This window comes from Lemur catta, chromosome 5, assembly GCF_020740605.2.
Source record: "Lemur catta isolate mLemCat1 chromosome 5, mLemCat1.pri, whole genome shotgun sequence".
NCBI classification, from domain to species: domain Eukaryota; kingdom Metazoa; phylum Chordata; class Mammalia; order Primates; family Lemuridae; genus Lemur; species Lemur catta.
In genome coordinates, this window is record NC_059132.1 from 98,707,430 (window position 1) to 98,734,403 (window position 26,974).

Here is a 26,974-nt window from a genome sequence, read left to right on the forward strand (position 1 = left end):
ACCTGCAAACCAAGGCGTTATTTATTTTATTAAGAAAGCAAGTTCCTTAATAGTACTACTTTGGCACATTATTTTCAAATAAAAATGAAGTTAAAATATCATTTTAAAGGAGATATGGCTTAGACAGATTCAGCTCTACTGATTTTATAGCTCTCTTGTGCAATACATAATTGCCGGGTAGCTCTATTCCAGTGGGAAAGTGATGCTGAAGATACTACATTAAGCATAAGCATTTTTCCTCAAAATTAATGTCTCTGTTTATTTTTGCAAATGATCAAATTTTCCTACTTCTCCCTCTTCTATTCCCATTAATAAGACCATTCCACCAACTCTCTTGTCACCTCCTCTACTGAAACAAAAATAAATAAATGAAATAGTCGAAATAGGGCAAGGATGAATGTAGTTTATCAAAATTGATATCACTCAGTGTATTAGTAAACTTTTTCCGTAATGTGCCAGATTTCTTAACAGCCTCATATGGAGTTCATGTAACCAGTATGAAAAATAATGATTTATTAACTCTTTCACATTTATATGTTTAAATGGGACATATGTAATTATTTCACGAAAATGACAAAGTTAGGAAACAAAGCCAAAGTTTTATGCCACCACATTTTCAGCATTCTAGAAATAATATTTAATTTTCTACTCCCTATGACATACATAATAACTAAACAGAGATGTCCCATTTAAAATATTGAAGTTATTATTCTCCATCATTTGAGGGGAATTTCCAGGCAAAATGTTTGATTGGGACTTCTGAGGACAAGTGCAACCCTATGCCTGGATCAATAGTCATTTCTTCTGGATGTTTGTTGAAGTCAGAGTGAGCTCAAATGTGTAACAGCCACAAAGGCTCCTGCTTTTTGTCTGGAACCCAACAATGACCTGTCTGTACATGTATTCTGCCATCAGCTGTCCCAAAGTATCCACCTGTTCATTGAATGAGTAGGTCATTTCTGGCCCTGCAGTTCCAAATCACCTCTGACTCAGGTGACACACGTGGATTTGATCAATGTCCATTAGCCCAGGACAAGCATTGCAGGCACAGCAGCTGTCAGTCCAGGTCAAAGTGGTACATCAGTGGCTGTGGTTATTAGCACCACAAAGTCAGGAGCAAATGTTACAGGCCTAACAGGTTCTAATTCATGGTGTCAGCAAAGACAACGGGCAACCAATCAGACAAACTCAATAACTATTTGTGTTTTAAAAGCTAGAAAGAAAAGTAATGTACAATAAATAAATTTACCAATATTTCTGATATTCAGCTACTTTTGTCCATGTGTATCTTTGAGTAGGTATTAACTTATAGATTAGATTGATTATGGCTTTTGAAAATTGTTATTTCTATTTAGACATCTCTACGTTGGACACATAATTGTTAGGAAAAATGTATCTGATGCCCATCATGAAAGCTGAAATAGTGTATAACATGTTTTTCTTCTTTTTCTTTGAACTTTTTATGAACATGAATGTTATACTAACTCTATTCTTTTTTGGAGAAAAATGGGTATATAAAAATAAAATCTTCAGCACATGTTGCCTGGCATTTATTTGTAATCATTATGTATAATGGCTGGTATGATTACTTTTTTAACTTGTCTGCATATTTTAAGCCCCTAACAAGGCTATGATCTACTTGGCTATAGAGGCTTTTTAAATATGTCATTTTACTGTCAATAATAAAATTAACATGATCAATAATAAGAGCAATAAATAGATAGCTCCAATTCATTGGGTTCTCATGTTGTTCTAGGCATAACACTATACACTCCCTATATATATCTTATTGAACCCTTAAAATCAATGAGGCCAGGCACAGTGGCTCACGCCTATAATCCTAGTACTTTGGGAAGCTGTGGTAGGGGAATTGGTTGAGGCCAGGAGTTCAAGACTAGCCTGGGAAAGATAATGAAACCCTGTCTCTACAAAAAAATTAAAAAATTAGCCAGGCATGGTGGCAAGCACCTATAGTCCCAGTTACTCAGGAAGTTGAGGCAGGAGGATGGCTTGAGCCCAGGAGTTCCAGGTTACAGTGAGCTATGACTGGGCCACTGCACACCGGCCTGAGTGACAGAGCTAGACCCCCATCTCCAAAAAAATTAAATGTAATGAGATGAGTATTATCCATATTTTGCAGATAATGGAACAGAGGTTCATATAATAAATAACTTGCTCAAACTCATATTTTGCTAAAAGAAAGATTCTGTTTTTAAAAAGTGCATTTGCATTCCAGCTCTTTGGAATGAGACACGTGCTATACCTTCTATTTTTGTTGCTGTTAGTAGCAGCAGCAGTTGCTGCAACACAAGTAGTAGTAGTAGCTGTTTCCTATCCCTTTTCTCAATTAGATTGTTTCCATCTTGAGGTTTTCTTACTTGTATTTTTATTCTTTGCACCCCTGCACCTATCATACATTACTAATACATTGGTAAGGAGTCAAGGTGAAGGGTTATGATGATCCTGGCTTGAGCCTGGCTCCTAGAGGATTGCTTCTCTGTAACAGGGATATGTAAGTCAGGGGTTTGCTCCATAAGGGAAGCTGGTAAGTGTGGAAATATTATAGAGGTTTGACTGTATGTACAGTACTTTGTAATAATTTACAACATTTGCTCAAATGCATATCTTATATGGTAGAGTAATTACACAGGTAATAAATCTTGTGTCTGAAAACACAGAATACATAATGCCCAGCTTTTTTACGCACACTTGATTTCTCCTGATTTATTAATCCCTTTCACATGTTTAAGTGATTTTTCTCATTACGTGTTGCTTTGTATCTCATTGTGGCATGGCCTTAGCCAGACTGTTGCTATACTCAAATTCTCTCATGATATTTTTTAAGTCTACATTCGCTTAGCGTATAACATGTTCTGCTTTTCAGCTAACAACATGGTTAGGCAGAAAGAAAGAAAGATGAAAACAGAAACATGCAAAAAGGACAGTGAGAAGCTGACTAGCGAGTAAAGATATAGGAAATTAAAACCAATTTATGTTCTTCTTTTGCAACTAGTTTTAAGCACATCATGTCATTTTCTGAAGCAGAAAGCATCTCTACAAAGCTGTATCAAACACCATACTAATCTGAACACAAGAGTTCTTCCAGGGAGAGGTAAGAAATTGTAACACAATATTAAATGTTTTTAAATGCTACTTAAAATATAATACAAATGATAAAGGGACCCAAACCATCCCCATTCTCAGTTTGTAAGCTACCTTATCTTTACTTTAATCACATACTATTGTTTTCACCAATGAATATGAGTAAGTTCTCATCTTGGTTTGACATTGAATATGTTTTTAATTGTATTTGTTCAGACAAGCTTCATCACTGGGAGAAAACCAGATGCCAAGTGGCCTCTAAGTAACTGCGGCCATGCCAATATATGACATTGAGTAAATCCTAAGTGTCAATTTATTTGTGCTGCTAAATAATTTTATTTATTGCTATTATTCATATTTGGTTATTGAGGCAGGTAACACAGATATGTTTTTAATAATGAATATTATGGCAAAAGTGAAAGTGAATCTGTTTCTATAAGTGCTGATTAAAACACGTATGACTTTTAAAGATTTGAGTAGTTTGAGTCCCAATGGCTCAGAAAACTATCTTTGTGAATGAAAAAAGTATCATTTCTCACTCCTAAGTGTCTAACACTTACAACTTGTTAATTGTCTCTTTACTTTAACTTACACATGTTATTTCTAATTCTCAAAAGAACATTTTGAGGAATAGATACTATTATTCACCTTTTGTAGATGAGGAAACAGAGGGTTTCAGTGAATAGTTCAGTGACTGGTCCACGTTAGTAAATAAACATTATAACTAAGTCCTGCAACAAGTCTTTTTGGAGTTAAAGATCATTCCTCTCCAATACATCGTTCTACCTCCTGGTTTATAGTAAATTGGAGCAACCAAGTCTGTCTCTTTAAATTTTTATCTAATATATGATTATATCCTCCATAAATTCTAAAACAATTAGCCATTATCCATTAATAATTACAGTCCGAAAAGAGAATTAAACCAACAAAAGAAAAGAGTATTTTCTCTCATTGCAAGTGCCCGCATGGTTAAAATAGGTCAATGAAATGTGCAACTAATTTCTCAAAACTCTACAGATACTTCAGAATATTATATGATTTATATATACTTGAGCACTTCTATCTCAGTGCTTACAATACTTAGTACTTACTCCTGGTTACAAGGAAAGGACTGTTTGGTCATCTGAAAGCTCAAAGTAAGCAATTTAAATTGTTTATGTACTGGGATATAATATATAATTAAAACTCTCCAGCAAAACTAAACATAAACATGACAGACTAATATATGACAAGGAATTTCCTCCTGGCATACCTTAGAAAAACCTAGAGTCATTACCAATTAACACTGGCCAACAGAAGTAATATTTCATATGGGATCATATTTCAGTGTGCAGTTGTATACAGTAATTTCTCTTTGTGTAATTCAGTAGAGGTATGTAGTCAGTAAATGTTACAGTATTGTAGCTTTCAAGTATGATGTTCTTTAAAGATTTCTAACTGTTTTTGATAGATACAAGTATTATAGTAAAAAATAAAGAGAATTATTGACAAAAATTAGCATTTCCTTAGTTCTCAGTTTCATGACACTATATCCAGCCCCATTCAAATGAGAGGACATCTGTTATAAGGAATGGAAACCACCTTCCTCTTCCAGGAAGACTAAGTATAGCAAGCAGAGTCTAATATCATAATTAATTGGGGAAAATTTTCAATTAAATAATTTTTAAGACTCTTTCCAAGTCCAAAATTTTATACTTTCATTATTCTAAGAGTAAAAGCAGATTTGTTTATAAAGAGACCTTAGGGAAACATTTATTTCAGGTGTGCTATTCACTGAGCCAGGATAATGGAATGGGAGTGAGAAATGCGCCTTGGCCGGGAGGCTGGGGCTCTGTATGTAGTTCTAACTTGGCCAGGAATGGAACAGTAACCTTGTGGGATCATTTGTGTGTCTTGATTCTCAAAAGTTCTTAATCTGGAAAATGGGAGATGGAAAACTGACTCCAGGAAGTAAAAAAAGAAAAAGAATTAGTTGGGACAGGTTTCTGTGTTCCTGGATGGCAGTGTCAACTGCCAAGAGACATTGTAGCTGAATCAGAGCCTCCTGCCTCTGTAGGGAAGCAGAGGCTGTCTGGGTTGGGAGGATGCACACCCGAGATCCTGATGCCACCCTGACACTGACCACCCCAAGTGAGGCTGTTAAACAATCGGAGCTTTCGGTGCCTTATGTAAAAGATGTGTGGGGTAGATGATGGCAAAGGTCTTCCTTATTCTTTTTGATTCTTGAAAACACTTGCATTCCCTGACAGAAGAGCTGGAATTTAACTTTTAAAGAGATGAACACAGGGATGACAACAAAAATATGCTAGACAAAATTATACCAGATTGATGGAAAGCCTCCAGAGGAAAGGTGTTTTCTTCTTTTCATCCTTCAAAATATTTTTGTCTTAATAAAGCTTGTAGTATAAAGTTAACACTGTTTTCTGCTTCAGAGAGAAGAAGTCATAGCTTTGCTGGGAATTTTGTCAGGTGAGTTTTTGTAAGCTCTCGAGAACGTGTATGTTGCATTTCCAGTTCACTACTTGATTTGTTTAGTAAAACAGTTTTTTAAAAATGCTCTTAGTAAAAAAGAGTTAAAAAAGGGCTTAGTGGTTTAGATAAGTGGTTGTTGTTAGTCACAGGAAACCAAACTCACATGTTTTAAACAGTAAAGGGAGTTTATTCACACCCAAAAAGTCCAAGGATAGATTAGACTTTAGTCAAAGCATGATCACAGCTCTGTCTCGGTATTTCTTGATTTTTTTTTATGTCTCCATCACTTGTCTGGCATCAAGATGCTCTCCTTGTGGTCATATGATAGCTGTTAGCTTCTTTTGCACATCCAGTGTGATAAAAATGATAACTGTCCTCAACTGTTGAAAAAATAGCCTGGTTTTGCTTTCATTGGAGCATCCACAGGTGTTCAGCCCAGATGGCCACAGCAATGACTGGTTTTGGTTGAGGACTGGGTGGATGGAACAATGATGAAACAATCTCAGTGACAGCAAGCATAATGAGAAAGCAGGGTATGCCCTTGGATCTGATGACGAAGCAAGTCCCACCCAGGCTTCCCAGCTACTACGCAATGAAGGGGAGGATAGGAGAGTAGAATTATTGTAGGTACAGTGACCATAGTAACCACTGCAGAATTCAGCCTTTGCAGCAAATATTACCAACAGCAGTAAGTTTCCCTGCAGGAAACTTGGAAACCAAACATGTATTCCAGGCCTTCATACAATTACAGAGGTAGAAAGAGTTTAAAGGCAACCTAGTGTAATCCTCATACTTTGCAGATGACGGAACTGAGACTCAAAAAGTTTAGAAAATTCACCCAAGAGTATACAGCAGATCTGGAGGTAGACTCCACAACATGGACACTTAGTCCAATCACTTTGCTACTAGATGCCACTTGTTTATTTATTCATTCAATGTGCAGCGACCATTGCTGTGTCCAGCATTCCCTAGGGAAAAGTGTCTGCCTTCACAGCCCACTTCAAATGCCACATTCTCCATGAAGGATGTTTCAGTCTGCTAATCAAAAATTGCCTCTCTGTATTATGCACTGTCATAGCATTTTGTAGCTCTCTCACTTACCTTCTACTTCTTATTACATTTTTTTTCTTTATCTCTCTCACTGGAATGGGAGCTCCTTAAGTAAAAAAGCCATGTCCTGTTCATTTCTGTAACTTTCAGAGTGCTGCCCACAATTTCAGGCATAGTCTACATATTAACATATGAATGCACAGATGAATGAGTAAACCAATAAATAATTTGAGGCACTGTTTTGGCTCAGGAAATGGTGATTTGAGAATATCTTAGTAGTAGGAAATCTGTCACTTTTTTTGATTCAGCAGAATTATGTGACTTGTCCCTTAGTAGGAGCTAGAATTAGACCAGATTTGCTTTTGGTGACCTGATGTTTGGACTCTGGCCAAATGTTGACTTAAGTGACCAGTCCCTTCCTGCCTTCTGCACGGGGCTGGGCAGCAGCACTTTCTCCTGACGTTCCCATGTGCACAGATGGCAGCGTCACAGGTAACTTCCCCCAGCCCTATCAAGATCTACATTTTCCTGTTCTGTGCCAGCTGACTCTTCTAGGAATCATTTGAGATAAATTTATTCTAACTCTATGTTCCTAACACTCTCAGAGATATTTGACTTTTTATAGGTACTCTTGAGGTAGAAGTTTTAACTAAATTGAACCTTGAGTTTTAAATAGCACGATAAGGTAATGATGTGACCTTTAAGCACAAGATGGTCTTCTTTTTCCTTTCTCTACATAATTTCCATTTCTACCTGCCCATCCATAAGGCCAGCCCAGCCTTTACTGTGTCATGGTTCATTTCACAATATCCTTTGAAATTACATCATAGTGGGGAAAGGAGTGGGAGTTGAGAGGACATGACAAACTTTCCTGTAAGGAAGTGTACTTAATTGGACCTACTGGGACTCTAGTCTTCCTTGGAAACTGCAAACTTGATGGTATATTTGTTATAGGAGATGCTGAAATTACCTGAAACACAAGTGTCACTTTCTCAAAGTCATAGCAGATACACTGCAGATGCTGTTATATATATGAAAGAATCTATGTTTATTAAGAGGCCACACATTTTAGGGGACTGACTCTGCCTAGGGTGAGACATACTGAGACATTGAGACGGGTCCCTTCTACATATCTGTCAATACTCATTGTGACTTATTTGGATAGGGGAGTAACTCTTTAATTGCAAATGAGATAGCTAAAACTTGGCAGTTTATCTTTGCTGTCTTAGTACCACATACCGAAAAAGAGCATCCTTTAAGTTAAATGAAAATAGTTTCTTAAAGCAATTTTCACTATACCCTTAGAATTTATATACATAAAATAAGAGTAAATTATTTTAAGAATGAACAGTCTACTATATATTATAGTAAAAAATTATTTATTTTTAACACTCTACCTTAGATTATGTTGTTACTTTACTTTTCACTAATTTTTTTAAAGAAATAAGTATGGATTGACCTCCTAATATATGTCCAAACAGCATAGGCTTAGACATAACAATAAGACTGGAAATAAAACTGGGGTGTTAAATGTAGGGTTTACAGTGGCAAACACGATAAAAAAGTGCGGATTCAAGCTGCCTTTATAATCCTGTGTTTTCAGTGCTTTGGACATTCATAACCATTTTGGCTTTAGAATTCAACTTGTCCACACTTCATCTAAGTGATAAGGTGTTTCTTTTGGAAAGTCCTAAGGAAAATAATCCTTTCAGTTATTTTTGAATTATGAAGAAATAGGCCAACCAATAACCGAAATGACTGAACACAACCATTTCAAATCTGGCATGTGGCTAAGCTTCCAAAGAAATCATTGCATTTAAAGGAAAGAATACAAACAAGTATACAAAATGGAATAGCTTCTTCTAAGTGCCTACTTGGCATTTACTGAAGTTTGACTCAAGGTTAAAGGAGACGTTGTCATTGCTTGTGCTAGGTGTGACTTATTTCTCAACAAAATATTTAAGAACATACGATTCTCATCGAATGGGAATTTGGGTATTGAAGGAATATAGAATCACTGATACCTTTTGTACATCATCCAAATTTGCACGTCAGATGACAAGGGATGCTTGATATGGAATGGAATTTTATCTGCTATTAATACATATTCAGGAATCCTCATTCTGTTTCACTCCTTTTTCTCCCTACATTTTGAATATGGAAAGAACCCATTCCATTTAATCATTTTTCTGACAGAAATAAAAATAAGCCAACCCACATCATTTTTATTCTTTCTGTTCAAGCTTCATGTAGAGCATATCTACCCAACACATAGTGATATATTAACACCTCATTTATCTTTTGCTGTCAGAGATTTTTTTTCAATAAAATAAAATTTTAAGAAAACTAAAATTTACCCATTTAGGTGTTGAAAGATTTTCTATTTGAATGCTTTTTTTTTTAAAATAAGACTTCTAAAATATCTCACAATTTATTTCTTATCTTCCCCCCAAAAAGGATCTGATAACTCTACCCTATTAAAGTTTTATAATACCTCAAAGTCTTTATCGTAATTCTTCATGTAATCTATTAAAATGTAGTAATGCTCTGGGCTCATATAAGTATATAAAGGTATTTTACTCTACAATATAAAACTGGATATTTATTGTTCTATTTCAGTAGCTGTTGCATTGTTTAAAACTATTTGCGCCTACAATGAATGGCCCAGGTATTTATGTTGTTTTGTTTTTACTTTTTATATGATATGCTCTCTAGTCCCTCACTTTTTAACTACTATGTTTTTTGCTTCTTCAAATATAATTTTAGAATTTCTAAGTGATCATTTATTTCTTCTAAAGCATTTTTTCTGATTTTTCTTGAGCTGGGTAACAGAATAACTCATTCTTTCACAAAATTAAATCCTTTTAAAGTATGAATCTGATTCTGTCACTTTTCTGCTCAAAACCTCCGTGCAGTATAAACATGTCTGTGCACGGTTGTTTTCCAGGGCCTGCAGCGCCTGCCACTACCTGCGACACGCACCCGGCTCCTTCAGCGCTGGCCGTGGCTCAGCACACACCCTCGGTGATTTGGGGCCCATAAGCCACTGGCATGTTCGCCTTAGGGCTTTTTCAGGGTCGCTTTCTCTTCCGGAAGGAAATACTCTTCCCCAGATATCCTTTCTGCCTTTGCTCAGATTTCTTCACCTTCTAAGTGTTAGGTAACCTGACCCATGCCCTATTTAAAGTTGCAACCTCTGCACTCCCCACACTCTCCTGCCTCACTATCCTGTTCTATTTTATCCAGCGTATTGATTACCTCAGAACCTCCAATACGCTTTATTTATTTATAATGCTTGTTTGTTTGTTTTTTTCCTTCTTTCCCTCGCTAGGAGGTGAATAAACTGCTTTTTACACTGATGGCATATTCCCTGGCAGATAAAAGAGTAGAACGGTATGTAGCACACAGGAAACATTTAGCAGTATTTTTTGATAAAATAAATACATTTTCTAATTGAATTAAATGTTTTAAAAATTAATAATCTCTGAAAGTGTTAATACTGTTCATTGATTATTTTCAAGATATTTGTCAAAATTGTATTGTCATTTATTGTGACTGCTCAAATTCCTTCTGTGCTGCTGGGATAGTGAGATTCTTTAATAGTTCTTTAGTTTGAGTTAGTGAAATTTGCAGATATCTGCTCTTTGGATAGAAAATACGTTACTGCTAATAGAAAGTGAAGCTATGTCATCCAAAACTATACTCCAGCACTGTATTTTATCTCTAAGCTTTAGATAAATCACAATAGAAGAATGTCTGGTACTCATTTATTCTTTACTGTCCTTATTATTTTTCCTAGTTATTAGGATAAAACAGTCAAGTATTTTAGTGACAAACAAAATGTATAATCCCCCAAGGTCAACTCCTCATAGATTCTGCACTGAAATAATCCTCTTTATGACAGTTCAGTAGGTATAGCAGTTTGATTTAAGGTAGATTAGACTTTTTACAAATCACTTCTTACATCTAATTAGACTGAGTCTAATCATATTAGCATACTTATTTTAAGAGATTTGGAAATGTAGCCTGTATCTCTGCAACCATGCACATAGGACAAAGAAAAGAATTGATTTTGGAGGTATAATACATGTATAACATCCTGACTGGGCTTCTTGCATCTTAGTACTGGAATGTAATCAACATTCCATCTTCAGACACTGGGATGAACTATCTGAAGATTTAGTCCCAGATTTATCTTGCCTTTTAGTGGAGGGAATATACTTAATTTACATAGAAGTGATTACATCTGGTCCCGTTCTGACCTTAGTATGATAAAAACCTAGTTCTTGTACAATTTCATATTTTTCTTAATTATTTAATAATTATTTTCTTGTATTCCAGTTTTTCAGGAATTCTTATAACCTGCTATGCACCCAGCTTCTCTAATTTTCCTGTCTCAGCAATAGCTGGATTTCTATTTATGGACTCCAAATTTTAGAATACAAATCCTTACTGGTGGCCACGATATCGCCTATATGTACCGTCTTTCTGGATCTCCACCAATTGCTTGTTAACCTATTCCTCCTGGTCTTGGACTCGGTGTCTCCGCATTGATTTGTGTCCAATCTATTTCTCTACCTCTTTTAATTAGTTTTGAGCTATACTTTCTGTATTTTTTTTTTTAAGAGACAGTGTCTTGCTCTGTCACCCAGGCTGGAACTCCTGGACTCAGGCAAGCCTCCTGCCTCAGCTTCCTAAGTGGCTGGTAATATAGGAGTGGGCCACCATGCCCAGCTAACATTTTTTATTTTTTATAGAGTCGGGGGTCTTAGTATATTGCCCATGCTGATCTTGAACTCCTGGCCTCAAGTGATCCTCACCTCCCAAAGTGCTGGGATAACACGTGTGAACCACCACACATGCCCTTGAGCTATCTTAAGACCCCTATTCTGTGGTTTTTATTACTAAAATAAACACACTGTTGCTTTATTTCACTTAAGAAACCCGAGGCCTTTGTCTTACCGATTGGATGTATTTGGAGTTTAGTTCTGGATTTGTCTGGTCAGGATTTTTCTGCTACCAATTGCGTCCTGATTAAATCATCTTCCTGAACTACTGTTTTACAAAATGTTCTGTCAAAATAAATAATTTCAGGGTAAAAATAGGTTCATGTAATTTATACATAAGGAAAGATGAATTTTTACCCTGACCATGATAAAATAAATATAGAAATTTTCCCTTAAAAAACGTAAATAAATGCAACTGTGAATCAAAAGTAATGCTATCTTAAAAAATGTTTTTATGAAATAGAGTTGTTCTTCAGTATCCCTGGAGAATTGGTTACAATACCCATCAAGGATATCAAAATCTGTGAATGCTCAACACACCCAGTACTTTTAAATCAATGGCCGTGTACTCTATACATGGAGACTATTTTCAAAATGCTAACCACAATTATTCTATATGTTCATCACATTGGACTACTGGAGGACTAAGGTATTGAGCACTTATCTGTACCATTTATGTTTATAAATTTTCATACAAGTGGAATCAATAACTTCTCATTATAGACAGAGCTTGGTGTGCAGCTTAGTGTTGTTTCACCTAGACAGGATACAAAGTCCTGTTGACATATATATCAAAGCTTATTATTATACCCTCTTGTACTCTCAGACAGGACCCTTTCCAACTGTTTTAGTTGCTCTTTGTATTGTAGGTTTCAGGCCATAATTGTTTGTTTTCAATATTTTAAACCAAAATGTAACATGATACCTAAAGCACACTTAATAGATATTAGACGATTGTAACAAGGTCACAGTGGAAAGTATTGAGAAATGATATTCTGCTCATTTGCTTCCGGCTCTTGACATATGGGTTAGCAACACAGAAATGTCAAGTAATTCTCCATTGCTCTTTTACTAAGGTAGAGACTTCTGAACTTAAGAGTCCACTTTTGATTTGTTCTACCACTCTTTTGGATGCGTCCACTTGAAATATATGTTTTGCTAAGTTCATTAAACTTCATGAAATCTCCAAGTGCCATGAGGCCAGCCCCCACTGCATGGCCCTATCAAAGAGTGTCAGCCCTTCTTAAGATAGTTACAGTGAACATGCAAAATTTTGTGAAAGTCTCATGAGAAGGATTTCTATAGATGATGGGTATTATTCTGCTGGTATAGAGAACATTAAGCTGTAACACAGAAAAGTCATGATTTATTTCATATTCAAAAACTGAAATCAATTCATGTTCTTCAATATGAATGCTCTGAAAAATTCAGGTTACTTTCTCTCACCTGAAATAGAATGACCCAGAACAGGAAAGATGGAGTTATTTTGGCTTTTAAGGATTCAAGTTCACATGGATTTGAATTATTGCTCAACTAGCACACTAATCTCTCTTTAACTGACTCCCTGTCATGTATTGTGCGCCTCAAACGGCCCTAAGTACGATAAATGGTATGGAAATAGGATTTCCTGATAAGTGTGCCCGGATTTCCTCACCTAGGCTAAATGTTCTATCAGGCATATATTTATTTTGTGCTTGAGAGTGTGCACAAGGCCTCTGTGGCTATTCAAGCAAATCTGGTCTGCTAGTGAAAATACAATTCCTATTGGAAAATATGGTTTCCGTCCATGAGAAAATAAATTCTAAGCCTTGCTTTACCCTGAAATCATAGAGTATTTACTGAATGCCCTCATCTTACTTGGAAGTGTTTTGGATGTATGTGGTATTTGGATCTGTCCTCCTATACCCTGTCTAATGTGCACACTGGTAATCTCTTTCTCCTCCAGGCAGTGGTCTCCCTCTAATCTGTTAAGAGCCTGTTTTAGGTGATTTACTGTGGTCATGGTTTGTGACTTCAAGGCAGGGATTATCTGAGAGGCAAGCAGCATTTAGCTTGCTTCTCATTTCTATTCTTCCTCAGGTAAAAGAATAAAACACTTTTGATGCCATAGACCAATAGTTCAGTCCCAAAGTCTCGTTTCTTTATGAGCTCATAAATTGAGCAGCAACTGCTTTTCAGAGTGGCAATTAATGTAATAAAGTAAGCTAAAGGCTCTTATTTTGTTCTCATGATTTATTCATTAACTACATTCCAGGCATCCTTCTGATACTATGAAAGACCAAGTATTTTTCATACAAACACAAATAATGGCCACCTTTCATACAAAGAAAAAAGTCTCTTTTAAGATACTTTCAGATTTTTTGTTTACTTGGTCTGTAGTGAGTCAACTTTGTAAAATTTTCCAACTATACAATTTCAGTTGTACTAAGTATTTGTACTATAGATTAATTTAAAAAAACCTTTTTAAATCAGGGCTCAAACCCGGGTTTTTCAATGATCCAGACAGATCTATAGAGTGTAGATGTTGTATTCACATGAAGCCTTGTCCTTTTGCATCAGCTATTTTTTATAGGGCTCCTTTTTTTGTCCTGTCGATGCCAAGTCTCTTGAAAATCAGCAAAATTCTACAGTAGATCAATCTACTGTGAGGTGAGAATTTGGGTGGTGGCAATTGAAGCCACCAGAGGAATAACATTAAGGGAAGTTAAAAGAACTACATCATGAATAATAAGTGAATGATGAATAATGAGATCCCATTCTATGTTTATATTTTGCTTTCTCAGAATTTTATTCCTTTGTAATCAGTTCCTTGCCCTGTAATTTTACTTGACAATAATACTTGTCAGGAAACCGGCACAAGCAGGCAGCATCTTCTTTTCTTTTTCTGTCTACACTGCAGATACCTAGCCATTCATGTCTAATTTGAAACTTCAGTTAAGTATTAAGAAGTATGATTAGAATGGACAATGTCACAGGAAAACATTTATTTTAATAGTATTAATACAAAATTTTATCCTGGAGTCTTTGATGTATTCCAAGCATATAATATGTACAAAATGTACAAATAATAATTTAATAAAGCCTGGTGTTATCAAGCTTTTTGTGCTAGAGCACGTTCACAGCAGCAGTAAGAAGCAAACTACGTTGATTTCCTCCTGCCTTTCTCTCTTCCTCTATCTCTTCTTCCACTGTGTTCTTCTATTCCATCTTCAGTTGTCCCTCTCAACTAAGTTCTCTTATAACTCCCAAAATAATATTTTGTTATCTATGTTAATTTTGTTCAATTTAATATTGTTTCTTTCTAACTGAACTACTTATGCAGATTATATTCAGATATTCTTATGTCATTTTAATGGACCAAACTATCTTTATTTTGTTTAATAAATTTATGGCAAAAGCTGAAAAGTCAAGTAAACTGCTTGTCTTACGTATTTCCCAATGCTTTTAATGCATACTCAAACTTTTGTAATTGTTGAAAATAGCATTACAAATATTAATTTGTATTACCAATGTTCTTAAGACCTAGGTACATTTACTTGTAATTTTAATAAATCTTCTTAATTTCAAGATTATTTACTATTTACTACTTGAAAGAACATGTTTTGAATTTATACCATAGAGAATAGTGGATTCAGGGTAAAGTGGAGAAAAAAGTGGAGGAAAAACACATTCTCATTTAGCAACTTGAAAAACCAGTAGATTATTCAATATGTCAACTTTAATTTCAGATAGAATTCAATTAAATAGCCACTATTTACACACTGCTGAGGTCTGATAAGAGATAATATTAAATTGCCTTAAATTTCCATAATGTTTCCCATTATATCTCCTATAAAATATTGGGTTAGAAACTGATACTCAAATTATTTATCTTAAAATGGTTATCTTTGACTAAATGGGGAAATTTCCATTCATTATCAATATTGCTGCTTTAGAAGAAAAAATAAATCGAATAAAAGTTTTTTAAAAAAGGAGGATGGGCAAAATGTTCCTTCCTAAATACTCTGAATGAGAGATACCGAGAAATAAATAATGATGGGAAATATGGTCTTAGGCCACCAATAATAGACACCTGGGAACCATTAGAAGCCAATATTTGGAGAAGATGGCCTCCTTTCCAGGTTAAGTGCAGCATCTTCCAGTGTGATGCTTTTGATACATATTAGTTGATTTTCCATGATGGTAGGTAGCAGACATTGTTAGTTTCCTACTCAGCATGTCTTTCTTTCTTCCATGATACCCAGAATTCCATTTTTTTCAGTTACCCAGACCTCAGGGAGTGGCACCCTATCACCAGCTCATGGATACATTCTTTTTAATCACAGGCAATAATTGGAATTCCTTTGCTTTTGTCAGAGACTTGTGCAGGGGCGGACATGTAATTTACTAAGTCACTTCTGGCCAGTGAAACTTAAGTAAAAAAATTAAGAAAGACATGATCAGGGGCTTCTAGAAAAATGTTTTCTCAGTTATAAGAAGAAAATACTTTTGTAGCTATTATGGAAGGTATTGTCTTTCATTTGGTTCTCAGTGTGAATGTTATTGGTGTATAGGAATACTACTGATTTGTGTACACTGAGTTTGTCACCTGAGATTTTGCTGAATTTATTTATCAATTCCAGGAGTCTTTTGGATGAATATATGGGGTTTTCTGTATATGTAATCATATCATCAGCAAAGAGGGATACTTTGACCTCTTCTTTCCCCATTTGGATAACCTTGATTTCCTTCTCTTGCCTGGTTGCTCTGACTAGGACTTCCAGCACTATGTTGGATAGAAGTGGTGACAGTGGGCACCTTTGTCTTGTTCCAGTTCTGAGTGAGAATGCTTTGAACTTTTCCCCATTTAGTATGATGTTGGCTGTGGGTTTATCATATATGGCTTTTATAATTTTGAAGTATATAATATATATGCCTACTTTGTTAGGAGTTTTTATCATAGAAGAGTGCTGAATTTTTGTCCTCTGCACAGCCAAGTAAACAACCAACAGAGCAAATAGACAATCTAAAGAATGGGAGAAAATATTCGCATGTTATACATCTGATAAATGGTTAATAACCAGAATCTACCAAAAACTCAAGCTAATCAACAAGAAAAAAAATCAAACAACCCCAATAAAAGGTGGGCAAAAGACATGAACAGAAGCTTTTCCAAAGAAGATAGACTAATGGCCCATAAACATATGCAAAAAATGCTTAACATCACTAATCATCAGAGAAATGCAAATCAAAACCACTATTAGATACCTAACCCCAATGAGAATGGCTTTTTATCAAACGTCCCAAAACAATAGATGCTGGCATGGATGTGGAGAGATAGGAACACTCATACACTGTTGGTGGGACTGCAAACTAGTGCAACCTCTATGGAAAATAGTATGGAGATTCCTTAAAGACCTAAAAGTAGAACTACCATATGATCCAGCAATCTCACTACTGGGTATTCACCCGAAGGAAAAAAAGTCATTTTATCAAAAAGATACCTCCACTAGAACATTTATTGCAGCACAAAAATTCACAATTGCGAAGAAGTGGAATCAATGCAAGTGCCCATAGATTCAAGAGTGGATTAATAAAATGTGGTATATGTATACCATGGAGTAATACTCAGCCATAAAAAATGAATTAATACCTTTTGCAACAATCCAGATGGAACTGGAGACCATTTTCCTAAGTATCTAAAGAATGGAAAAACAAACACCACATGTATTCACTATTAAATTGGAACTAACCTACCAGCACTCCTGTGCACAGATGGAAGTAAAAGTCAACAGAAATCAAGCAGGTTTGGCAGGGAGGCCATGGGTGAAATCATACTTAACAGTACAGTGAACGCCATCTGGGTGATGGGCACACTTATAACTTTGACTTAAGTAGTAGAAAAGCAATCCATGTAACCAAAACATTTGTACCCCCATAATATTCTGAAATTTTAAAAAAATAATAAAAAATAAAAGTGAAGTGATTAAAAAAAAAGAAGAAGAACATACTAAACTTGGAGTTGCTTCAGCCATCTTGCTGTCAGCATGAAGATGAAATCAGCAGAAGGACAAGGACAAAGCCAAGAGAGAGAAGAGAGGAATACCATACATGGTATTCCTGGCCATACCGTGCCAGAGGTACCCTACCTGTGCACTTATTTTGTGAGCTAGTAAATTCCTGCACAATTTTAATTAATTTGACTTAGTTTTTCTATTACTTCTAGCCAACATTTTTTATCTGATAAAACTTTTTTTTTTTTTAACTGACAGGCTTGTTTGTGGATTTTCTATTTAATAAAGTTTCAGTTTTATATAAACATTGTTAATTTTCATTAACTTAAGTCAATTAAATAAAGCCAAGAAAAACATATATAATTTAGGTTGACACACCTTCAGTCTTTCCCCGCTGTAATCCATCCCCCACACCACAGCAGAGTGATCTTCACCAATCTAATCCTAACACTCCTGCTTAGAAGCCATCTAGTTGTGTTCTACCACTTCAATAGTGGCAGAAAACTCCTTATTACATCTTGTAAAACATGGTCCTCCCAGCATTACCTCCTCTGTGATTCCATTTGTTTTACTTGAGGCATTCAAGGCCTTAATGTGCCAAAGATTGTCATACTGTACAATCTACCAAATACTGTCAGAGTCCTCATTTCCCCAAACTCCAGTCACATGAGTCAATCTACATAAATGTTCAGAATAACAACAAAACAATGTATTAATCTAAAGATACAGTTATCAATAACTTCAGCTACTACTGACAAGTTTATGTGGCTGATATCCAGATATGTCCTCCAACACTTAAGCTCAACTTCTGATGCTAGGATGCATTGGCATTCGTTCTTTTGGAATTGGCATCTTGATAACATTCCATAATAAATTGGATAAGGACAAAGCTGCATGCTTTTTCAAAGTGGGCTCAACACTGTAACCACAGGATTCTAACATTTTTAGCAGTTTTTATAATAGCTACTGCTTATTTATTCCTTTTTATGGGCTAAGGGTCTAACAATACACAGACAGACACACACACCTGAAATAACATGTGCTGATGAGTTGAAAACTCACTAGGAAATGGAAACACAAGACTATGTTGGTTGATCACTCTCTTGTACCATCATTTGCAGTTGGAGTAAGTGTCTAAGCAGCACTGGATTACTTTGAATTTCCAAAAGTAATGCAAAATTTTATGCCTCTCTAAAACTTTATTATGTTTTTTATGAAACAATTTGCCTAACATAGAGCTTGTATAATTCTAGAATATGTAACCTATAGAGTTTTGAAGGTGGTTATTTATTTTGAGCAACAGGAAGGCCCTTCAGTGCTTTTTTCCCCATGTATATCTTCTCTCTGCATCAGCTCAATTAGAGCTGAGTGGATAGTAGAATACTCTCTTTCATTCTGAAATTATTGCCATATGTTGTTGTTCTTATTCTTGGAGCCCAGTAAAATCCATTCCTTTTAGCAGCAAGGAGCAATGAACTTTACTGTAACTCCTGGAAAGCTTCAGAGCAAAGTGATGTGGCCATGATTTCTCAGAGAGAGTAGTCACTTGCATGTGGTCCAGTTATTCTTGGACTACAGCAAAGGACAAGTGGTGTTAGTTCTTGCTGTGGGCTTCACCTCTCATCTTCAGAAGAGAGATGTAAACTTGTTGAGATATATGTGCACTTTATAATCTGTGCACACTTATATCAATATTGTCCCTCTCTGTTTTGTATCACAGCATACAAAGCAGCCATAAGACCAATCTGCAAGGAGCAGTTTGTCTGAATTCAGTGAAAATAAGGGATATGGGCAGAGCTTTGCCATGAAGGCTTGAGCACAAGGGTTCAAGGTCATAAGGCACAGATGGCCAGACAAACACAGACAGAAGACAAGGATCAACAGATTTATCCTGGGATCTATGGTAACTCTTTGTGATCCTTGAATCAGTAAAATTTGGGGATGTCTGAAGTATTTGTCTTTTCCTTGGGAAGTATAAAACATGCTGATTATCTCAGCATGTGCAAAAGAGCTCTCTGGGTTAGAAAGGATTCTGACCAATAAATACAATAAGTTTGTTTCTTGGAACCCAAATTCCTTAGAATGCTGTTAGTATAGGGAAGAGGCCAGGCATGGTGGTTCACACCTGTAATCCCAGCATTTTGAGAGGCTGAGATGGGAGGATTGCTTGAGGGCAGGAATTCAAGACCAGCCTGGGCAATATAACAAGACCCTGTCTCTACCAAATAAATATATAAATAAATAAAACTTAAAAAATTAGCCAGGCATGGGTTTTTGCACTTGTAGTCTCAGCTACTTGGGAGGCTGAGGCAGGAGGATCACTTGAGCTCAGGTGTTTGAGGTTGCAGTGAGCTATGATGATGCCACTGAACTCTAGCCTGCGCAGCAAAGTGACATCCTGCTAGTCTGAGGAAGAGGAGAAGATTTATTTGAATAACTTTAGAGAATTCTGGTTTAAATAAGTTTAACAGGATTCTGTCATGCAGGAATTTTCAGAGCTTTTAACACATTTCTAAAGCCTATCAGATCATGGAAACTTTCAACATTAAGTATCTGGTGGAACTAGTGCTCTGTAGAAAACTCTTTACGAAACCCCAAGGTAACTGTATCTAGGCCCTTAAAAAAAAGAAGTCTGCTGATTTGGCACATGGGCTTCTAGATGCCCTACCTAAAATCTGGTTGTCTGAATCTCTGGTGTGTGACTGTGATTTCACCAGTTGTTTTGTGATGAAAAATTAGAAATTTGACTTCTCTGTTTTCGTTTTATCTCACCCTAGTAAGGTATTCAATACCACAATGTGAACCTTCACCCCTATTTTAATTAAATATACTTCTCAATCCCATATCTGAAGCTATGAACTGTGTCTGAACTATAATCATATATCTCCATCATCCTGTTGTAATATTCAGTAAGATAGATATATTTAAATCAAATTAAAATTTCCCCCTTAATGGGTTGTCTAGCTTATTTCTAAAACACAAAAACAATATTAAGTTATTAAGTATGAAATGTCTGATTTCTTTCAGTACTAAGTTTGACGGCTGATATCTGTGACATTTCCCTTTGACACTTGTTTTATTTTTATTGTGAAGGTACATCCTCAGTCTTTCAAATGCACAGTTTGGCTTGTGATTATCTTTCAAATTTTTTTAGAATAATTTTTGTGACACCATGGATAAGTCAAAAATTCATGTTATTTTTTAATATGAGTTCCATCGTGGAACCAATGGAATTAATTAATAATAGTAGCTACTGGCATAACAGCAATAACAACAGTTACTTGCAATTATTGAGACATTATGTGCCAAGCATGTTACGTGGATTGTCATAATGAATCTTCACAATGAATCTGAACACTGTTATTATTTCATGTTATAAATTTAAGGAAGAGTCTCACAAAGATTATGTAACTTGCCCAAGGTTCCTCAATAGTCAACCGTTGAGACAAGATATGTACCAAGTAGTTTCTTCTTCAGAGCCCACAGGATCAGTTATAATTGTTTTATCTCTTACTATTCACTAGTTCTGTATACAAGAGTTAAATTTTTCTAATAATAGAGGCTTAACATTTTGGAGTTATGAACTCCAAATTTAAACTCCATTAAGTCATTATTCCAGCATCTGTATTTTCAAATTAAAACTCTCACTAGAAAAGCGAGGATGGCAAATAAATAATTTGAGAGTATTTTAAATATCCTCTATCCTAGGTATCTTCTGCCTTAAAGACAGTCTCACACTTGGCTCTAAGTTAATTTGAGGCCTCAGAGCAAAATCAGGCTTGATGATATTACAATATCAATATTTTTCTGTCATTGCTTGATATAACCCATGCCATCCATTTATCCAGAAATATTAGGGTTGATTTTGCAAACTGTTCTTGTATATAACGTTTTTCTTCCTTGTGAGTACAATGACAGCATTTTTCTGCAGTGCTTTCAGACAAAGACGTTGACTACAAGCACAGAGGGACATGGGCAATGGAAAGCATTATGATATTTAATTTGATTAATTACCTCATTATGACCTTGGTTTTCCCGCTCCCTCTGTGAGTTAAACATAGCCAAAATAAAAATTTTCTAAAATATTTCAGGCATCAAATTACAGGCGGGTGTTTTTTTTAAGGAAACATTTAAAATTCTGTGAATCCTACCACCTAATCAAGTTAAGCCTCCATTGATGGGAGGAAATGGTGAATATTCACTGAAATCAGTTTGCATCTTCAAATCAATCCTATAATATTTTATTTCCTATTGAATCAAATGGCAAAAAGCTTAGTTGTATTTTCTTCTGTGTGAAAAAATGTATAATCTCAGTGCAAGCTCCATTCACTGTGAGTTCACAATTCATTCGGCCACAATACATACAGCTTAAAGTGATCTGCAATTTGATTCTTAGATTTATAAATGTCAGGCTCATGAATTGGACCTGAAGGGAAATGTTGAGCAGGGTTTCAAAGTCTGGATGTATAACACAAGACAATTTGTACGTGGACAAGTTGCCTGCTTCTATTACACTGCATACACTCCAGAGAGAGTTTAGTCTAAAATGAAAGAAAATATTCCAATCCTTTCTTAGCTATTAACCTCTAGATATTTTGGGCTAGCATGATTTATTACTATCCCCATACGCAGTGTGGGGGTACTTTGAGCGGAAAAAGATTCCCAGGTCTATAATAATTTGTTTTCAAGCTGGAGTGTAGCAGCTGGTGGACTAGCATCATGGTGAGAGTGCACCCTAGGTCTTTGGTAGTGAGACTGCACTTACTCAGCAATCAACGCTCTTTCCTTCTCTCCCTGGCCTCTTCTCAGATATTGAGTCACACCGAATCTAAAATACTCACTTTTTGATGGAACTTTACAAGAAGGTGAAATCATGATGATAGAACCCACTTGTAATAACTACACTACATAGCCCCAATTTCAAATAAGATGAATGACCCACCAAGCTAGTTCAGCTAGGATGAGAAAGCAACATCTCCGTTTTCTTTTACTGTTTTGATTCTAATGACCTAGTGTTTAAAGGCTACTCTTAACAGGAGTTCGACCATGTTTAGTGTTTTTGTAAAGGGATGGGAGTTTGAAACTAGTAAGTATGTATTTGTGTGTGAAAAGAAAACCACCTCTGATTTAAAAACAAAAATTAGACCAACAAAAATGAAATTGTCCATGTCAACAGAATGAAATGGAAAATTGGGGGATTGCAAGCTAATAAAAATATTGTTGCTTCATTTTAAGCTAATAGCTTAATTGTCAACTTAATTACCACAGTTTTATGTTGAAATTCATATATCAACCTGCCAGATTATCAAGATTATATTCCTAACAGCCATAAAAGTCCTTACCCTGTTAAAGATGAGGCTATGTAGCTAAACTTTATAAATAAATGGGATGTGTTTTTAAATTCTCCCTGAAATAAACTGAAATTAATATAATCATGGACTTGCATGTACACTTGGATATAGATATTTTATAGTAAATTCCATATATTCAAAACTCGTTTTCTTTCTCCACAAAAATATGTTGTATATTTTGCCTATTATGACTTCCTTCTGGGCAAATAGCCAGATTATTTCCAGCCTCTGTTGGTTGGGGCCAAGGAGAAGCATGTGACTGAATCCTGACAAATGGAAGGTGGGCAGAGGGATTTGCTGCACTTCCAACTTCCTGTATGTTACTGTGGCTCCTGAAACTCAAAGTGTGATTCACTCTCTATGTCTTTCAGAAATCTCTGTAAAGGCAGGGACCACAGAACAGCCATGCTTGACTATGTGGTGTGTCCGGCATATACGTGTTCTGTGCTGGAAAAGAAAGTGTTTTTCTTTCTATAAATTAACAATAACTACCTACCTACAGTGACCATACGTTCTAGCTTGCCTGAAACTTACAAAGTGTTGTAGTCTGCTTTTTGTTTCTCATAACGGAATACCTGAAACTGGGTAATTTATAAAGAAAAGAAATGTATTTAGAATAGTATGGAGCCTGAGAAGTCCACAGTGGAGAATCGGCATCTGGTGAGGGCCTTCCTGGCTGGCGAGGACTCTGCAGAGTCCTGAGGTGGTGCAGGGTGTCACATGGCAGGGGCTGAGCATGCTAGCTCAGGTGGACTTCCCTGTGAAAGTGAGTGGGTCTACATTATAAATGAGCAAATCACTGTATGGAATAGGAAAAAAGTCCCAGTGGATAAATATAGCTGTAGATTCAGCTTTAGGTGAAAAGATGAACAAAATGCAATAGATACACAATAAGAGCCAGAATATATGTGATATCTAAATTATATCAACTTCAGCAAATGGCTCAAAACCTAAGTCCAACACTTACTAGCTAAGGGACCTTTGATAAGTCTTTGAACAACTTTCAAGTCTCATTTGGTTTATTTCTAAAAGAAGACACTAAAATTTGTATGAACATAATACAATGTGGTGTATATGAAAGTACCCAACACGTGATAAGTGTGATTATTTTGAACTTCATAGGTGACTGGGTACAAAGCTACTAAAATATTCATTAATATGCGTCAAAGAGAAAATATTTATATATAATCATGTAAGCTCTGAATATATATGCTCAGTGATTCTACCAAATGTTTACCATGAGCAAGCCATTTTTTTCATGCTAAGGAAACAGCAGTGAACAAAACGGAAAAATTCCTACCTTGCTAAAGCTTACTGTACAACAATAATAACTCATATGTAATATGTGGTTAAAGTATTTTAGTACATATTTCTTAAATTGCACTGTTAATTTATGATATGATTTATAACTTTAGCTATTGTCTGCATGGTTCCACCGATTACATCCCCACCGAATCTCTAAGAATGGACTGTCACTCCAGTCTTTCTTTCATGAGCAGCTATCGATAGTGAAATTCGGGTTAATTTAAGAACCATTTAACTCATCAAAATTCTGTGAGAGTAAAACTGATGGTCGATCTGTTTTCTAAGAACTTGGAAATAGACTCCCAGCACTTACTGATCCAGGCTACGAGCAGGTGGTTGCAATCTGCAGCAGTTTTACTTAACTACTTTTCTCCATTTTGCAAGCTTTGCTTTCTCAAGTTCAATGACACTGCACCTGAGAGCTCATCAGTATGCAAAGACACGCACGCCTGCCTACAGTAAACACAAAGCTCTTTTTTAAAAAAATAAATAAGAACACCACAAGACAGCACTTTCCTTTGTAGGACTTGTCACTCATCGTTTCAAGGATTGTGTTTTCCTGAGGGTAAAGCTTGTTTTGTTTTGTTTTTGAATTTGTCATTGATCCAAACTGTGAAGATGCACAGGTGTGAGAATTTAAAGGGCTGTGATTGACCTGCCCACCCACAGAGAATTCTAACTAGCAAATTAAGGCTGTTGTCAGTGTTTGCCAGCTTGATTGCGCTATCCGACACTAATTCACGATCTCGGAGATGCTCAGCATGCCACAAGGAGATCCTCCCCATTTTTCTCTGAAACCTTCTGGGAAATCTTATTATAATGTGACTAAAAATAACACACCCAGACTAGGCAATGTCATGGAAGTGATTCCTTTTAATTGTCTGAAAACCAGTTTGTCAGATAGGTTCCAGGAAGTCCCAGTCCACACAAGCCACCAGACATCCACATTCTGTGACCTCCCCTGCCCCCAGGCATCTCTTTCTGACCAATGAGGAGACATCGTTCAATTAGGGTAGTGTTCCCACAAGGGCTGGATTTTAACGATTTTCTACAATAATTTTGGACCTCCTTTTCCAAATCTAACCAATTTGTAATTTTACGATTATTGAGGCAAGTGTGAAAAAAGGCAACTAAGAGGATCTTATTGAAGACCACAGATAAACTCCAGGTACCTGCGAACATACCTTGAGGGGAGGCAAAACTGGCCCAGCCGTAACAGAAGAGCCTGTGGATTCCAACGGTGAAAGCAGAAGGCCTTTCCCGTCTCCAACTGCCTACAGCTAAGGACAGTGCGTGAGCAGGTGTGGGACATCACAGGTACTGTCTTATGACAGAAAATTACACCTAACATTTGGGAAAGGGCCGGTAGAGAAGCCGAATGAGGTAAACTGTGGGTGCCAGGGAGTAATGGTGGAGATTATGTTATCTGTTGGTTCCATTGTTGATGTTCTGATATTTCCTGGCTGTACTCTCATCAAAAAAATAAAAATAAAAATAAAAGTATATATATGGAAGATAGTTATTTATGACACAATTATACAAAGTTATACCTCGTGTATATGAAATCTTTCTCAAAAAATTAACATTCATAAATCAGTAATTGATGAGCTGGGTAAAATATCTATTTTCGGTAAATGACGGATGGTGAAAGAATACAGGCAGTTCACAACAGCTATATGTGAAACATATTAGCCTCTGTAAACAAAATTCAATATGCACAGCTACTTACTCTTCTACCCCTGTGGCCTTGCACTTCACAAGAACTGCTCTGGTATTACACATGTACTCTATCTCTAAAAAGGAAGTTTTTTTGAAATCGATATTCATTGATTTTTTACAGTATTTAGTAGTGTTAATAATTGCAGCCTAGATTAATTATGTTTATAGAATTTTTCTTTGGTTTCCTTAGAAGCAAAGACAACTCACATAAAACCAATCGGTGGTGTGTTATCTCTGAATTCACAAGTACAGGGAAAGAAAAACTCATAATAAAACTTCAGAAGTAGGGACATTGAGTTTTTAATGCTTTTAAGTCATTTGCTTATTAAAATGCTAACTTGTGAGTTGTTACTCAAACCTGCCTCTCTTTGGTGTGTAGCATATTGACCTGATGGAATGAAATAACCTTGGTACAGTTAAATTTGCAGTTTGACCCTTGGAGATGATAAACTCCCAGCCATTAATACTAGGTAAAGTCAATTCTTAAGTTCTTAAGATGATGATTGTACATAGTCTAGCTATTAGTTGTACCCATATTTTAGTGCAAGATGATTGGGCCATTGGCTGTCTGAGAATTTGGGATCTTTTAATAAATGCAATAATATCGGCCATATTTTGTGCTGATCAATTTTTCAGTAATGTGTTTAAACATTCAAATATAGAAAATATAAAGTCAAAGCCTATCCTTTTTTTGCTTTAGTTAATCATTGTTATCCACATCAATATAAAAATTACTGGTTGAGGTAAAAGCACATTGTGTGAGAAATTTTAAAATATAACTTTGTTTTGTTTACATAATTTATATTGTCTAACTACATTTTACTAATACTATTCTAATGCTATTTTTCACATTATTCTTACTAATGTTTTAGTGAATAATTAGCTACTAATGGAATATCTATTTGTGCATATGGATGTTATATATTAAAAAATTTAACAATTCTACTTGTAAAATGTAAAGATTGTTAGTTCATTATTATCAATAAGTACATTGTACTTATTTTACATATTTTCCAAAGGACATTGCACAAAGACAACTAAATTTGGTTTTTAGGTATGATTTAATAGATCTTAAACATTTTACTTCATTTGATGTATATAAAAATGGATGAATTCACATTTTCCTACTATGTTTCACAGCGAGTGCATGATAGATTCCACATGGCATTCCCAGTTGGAATGGTCCCAGGAATAG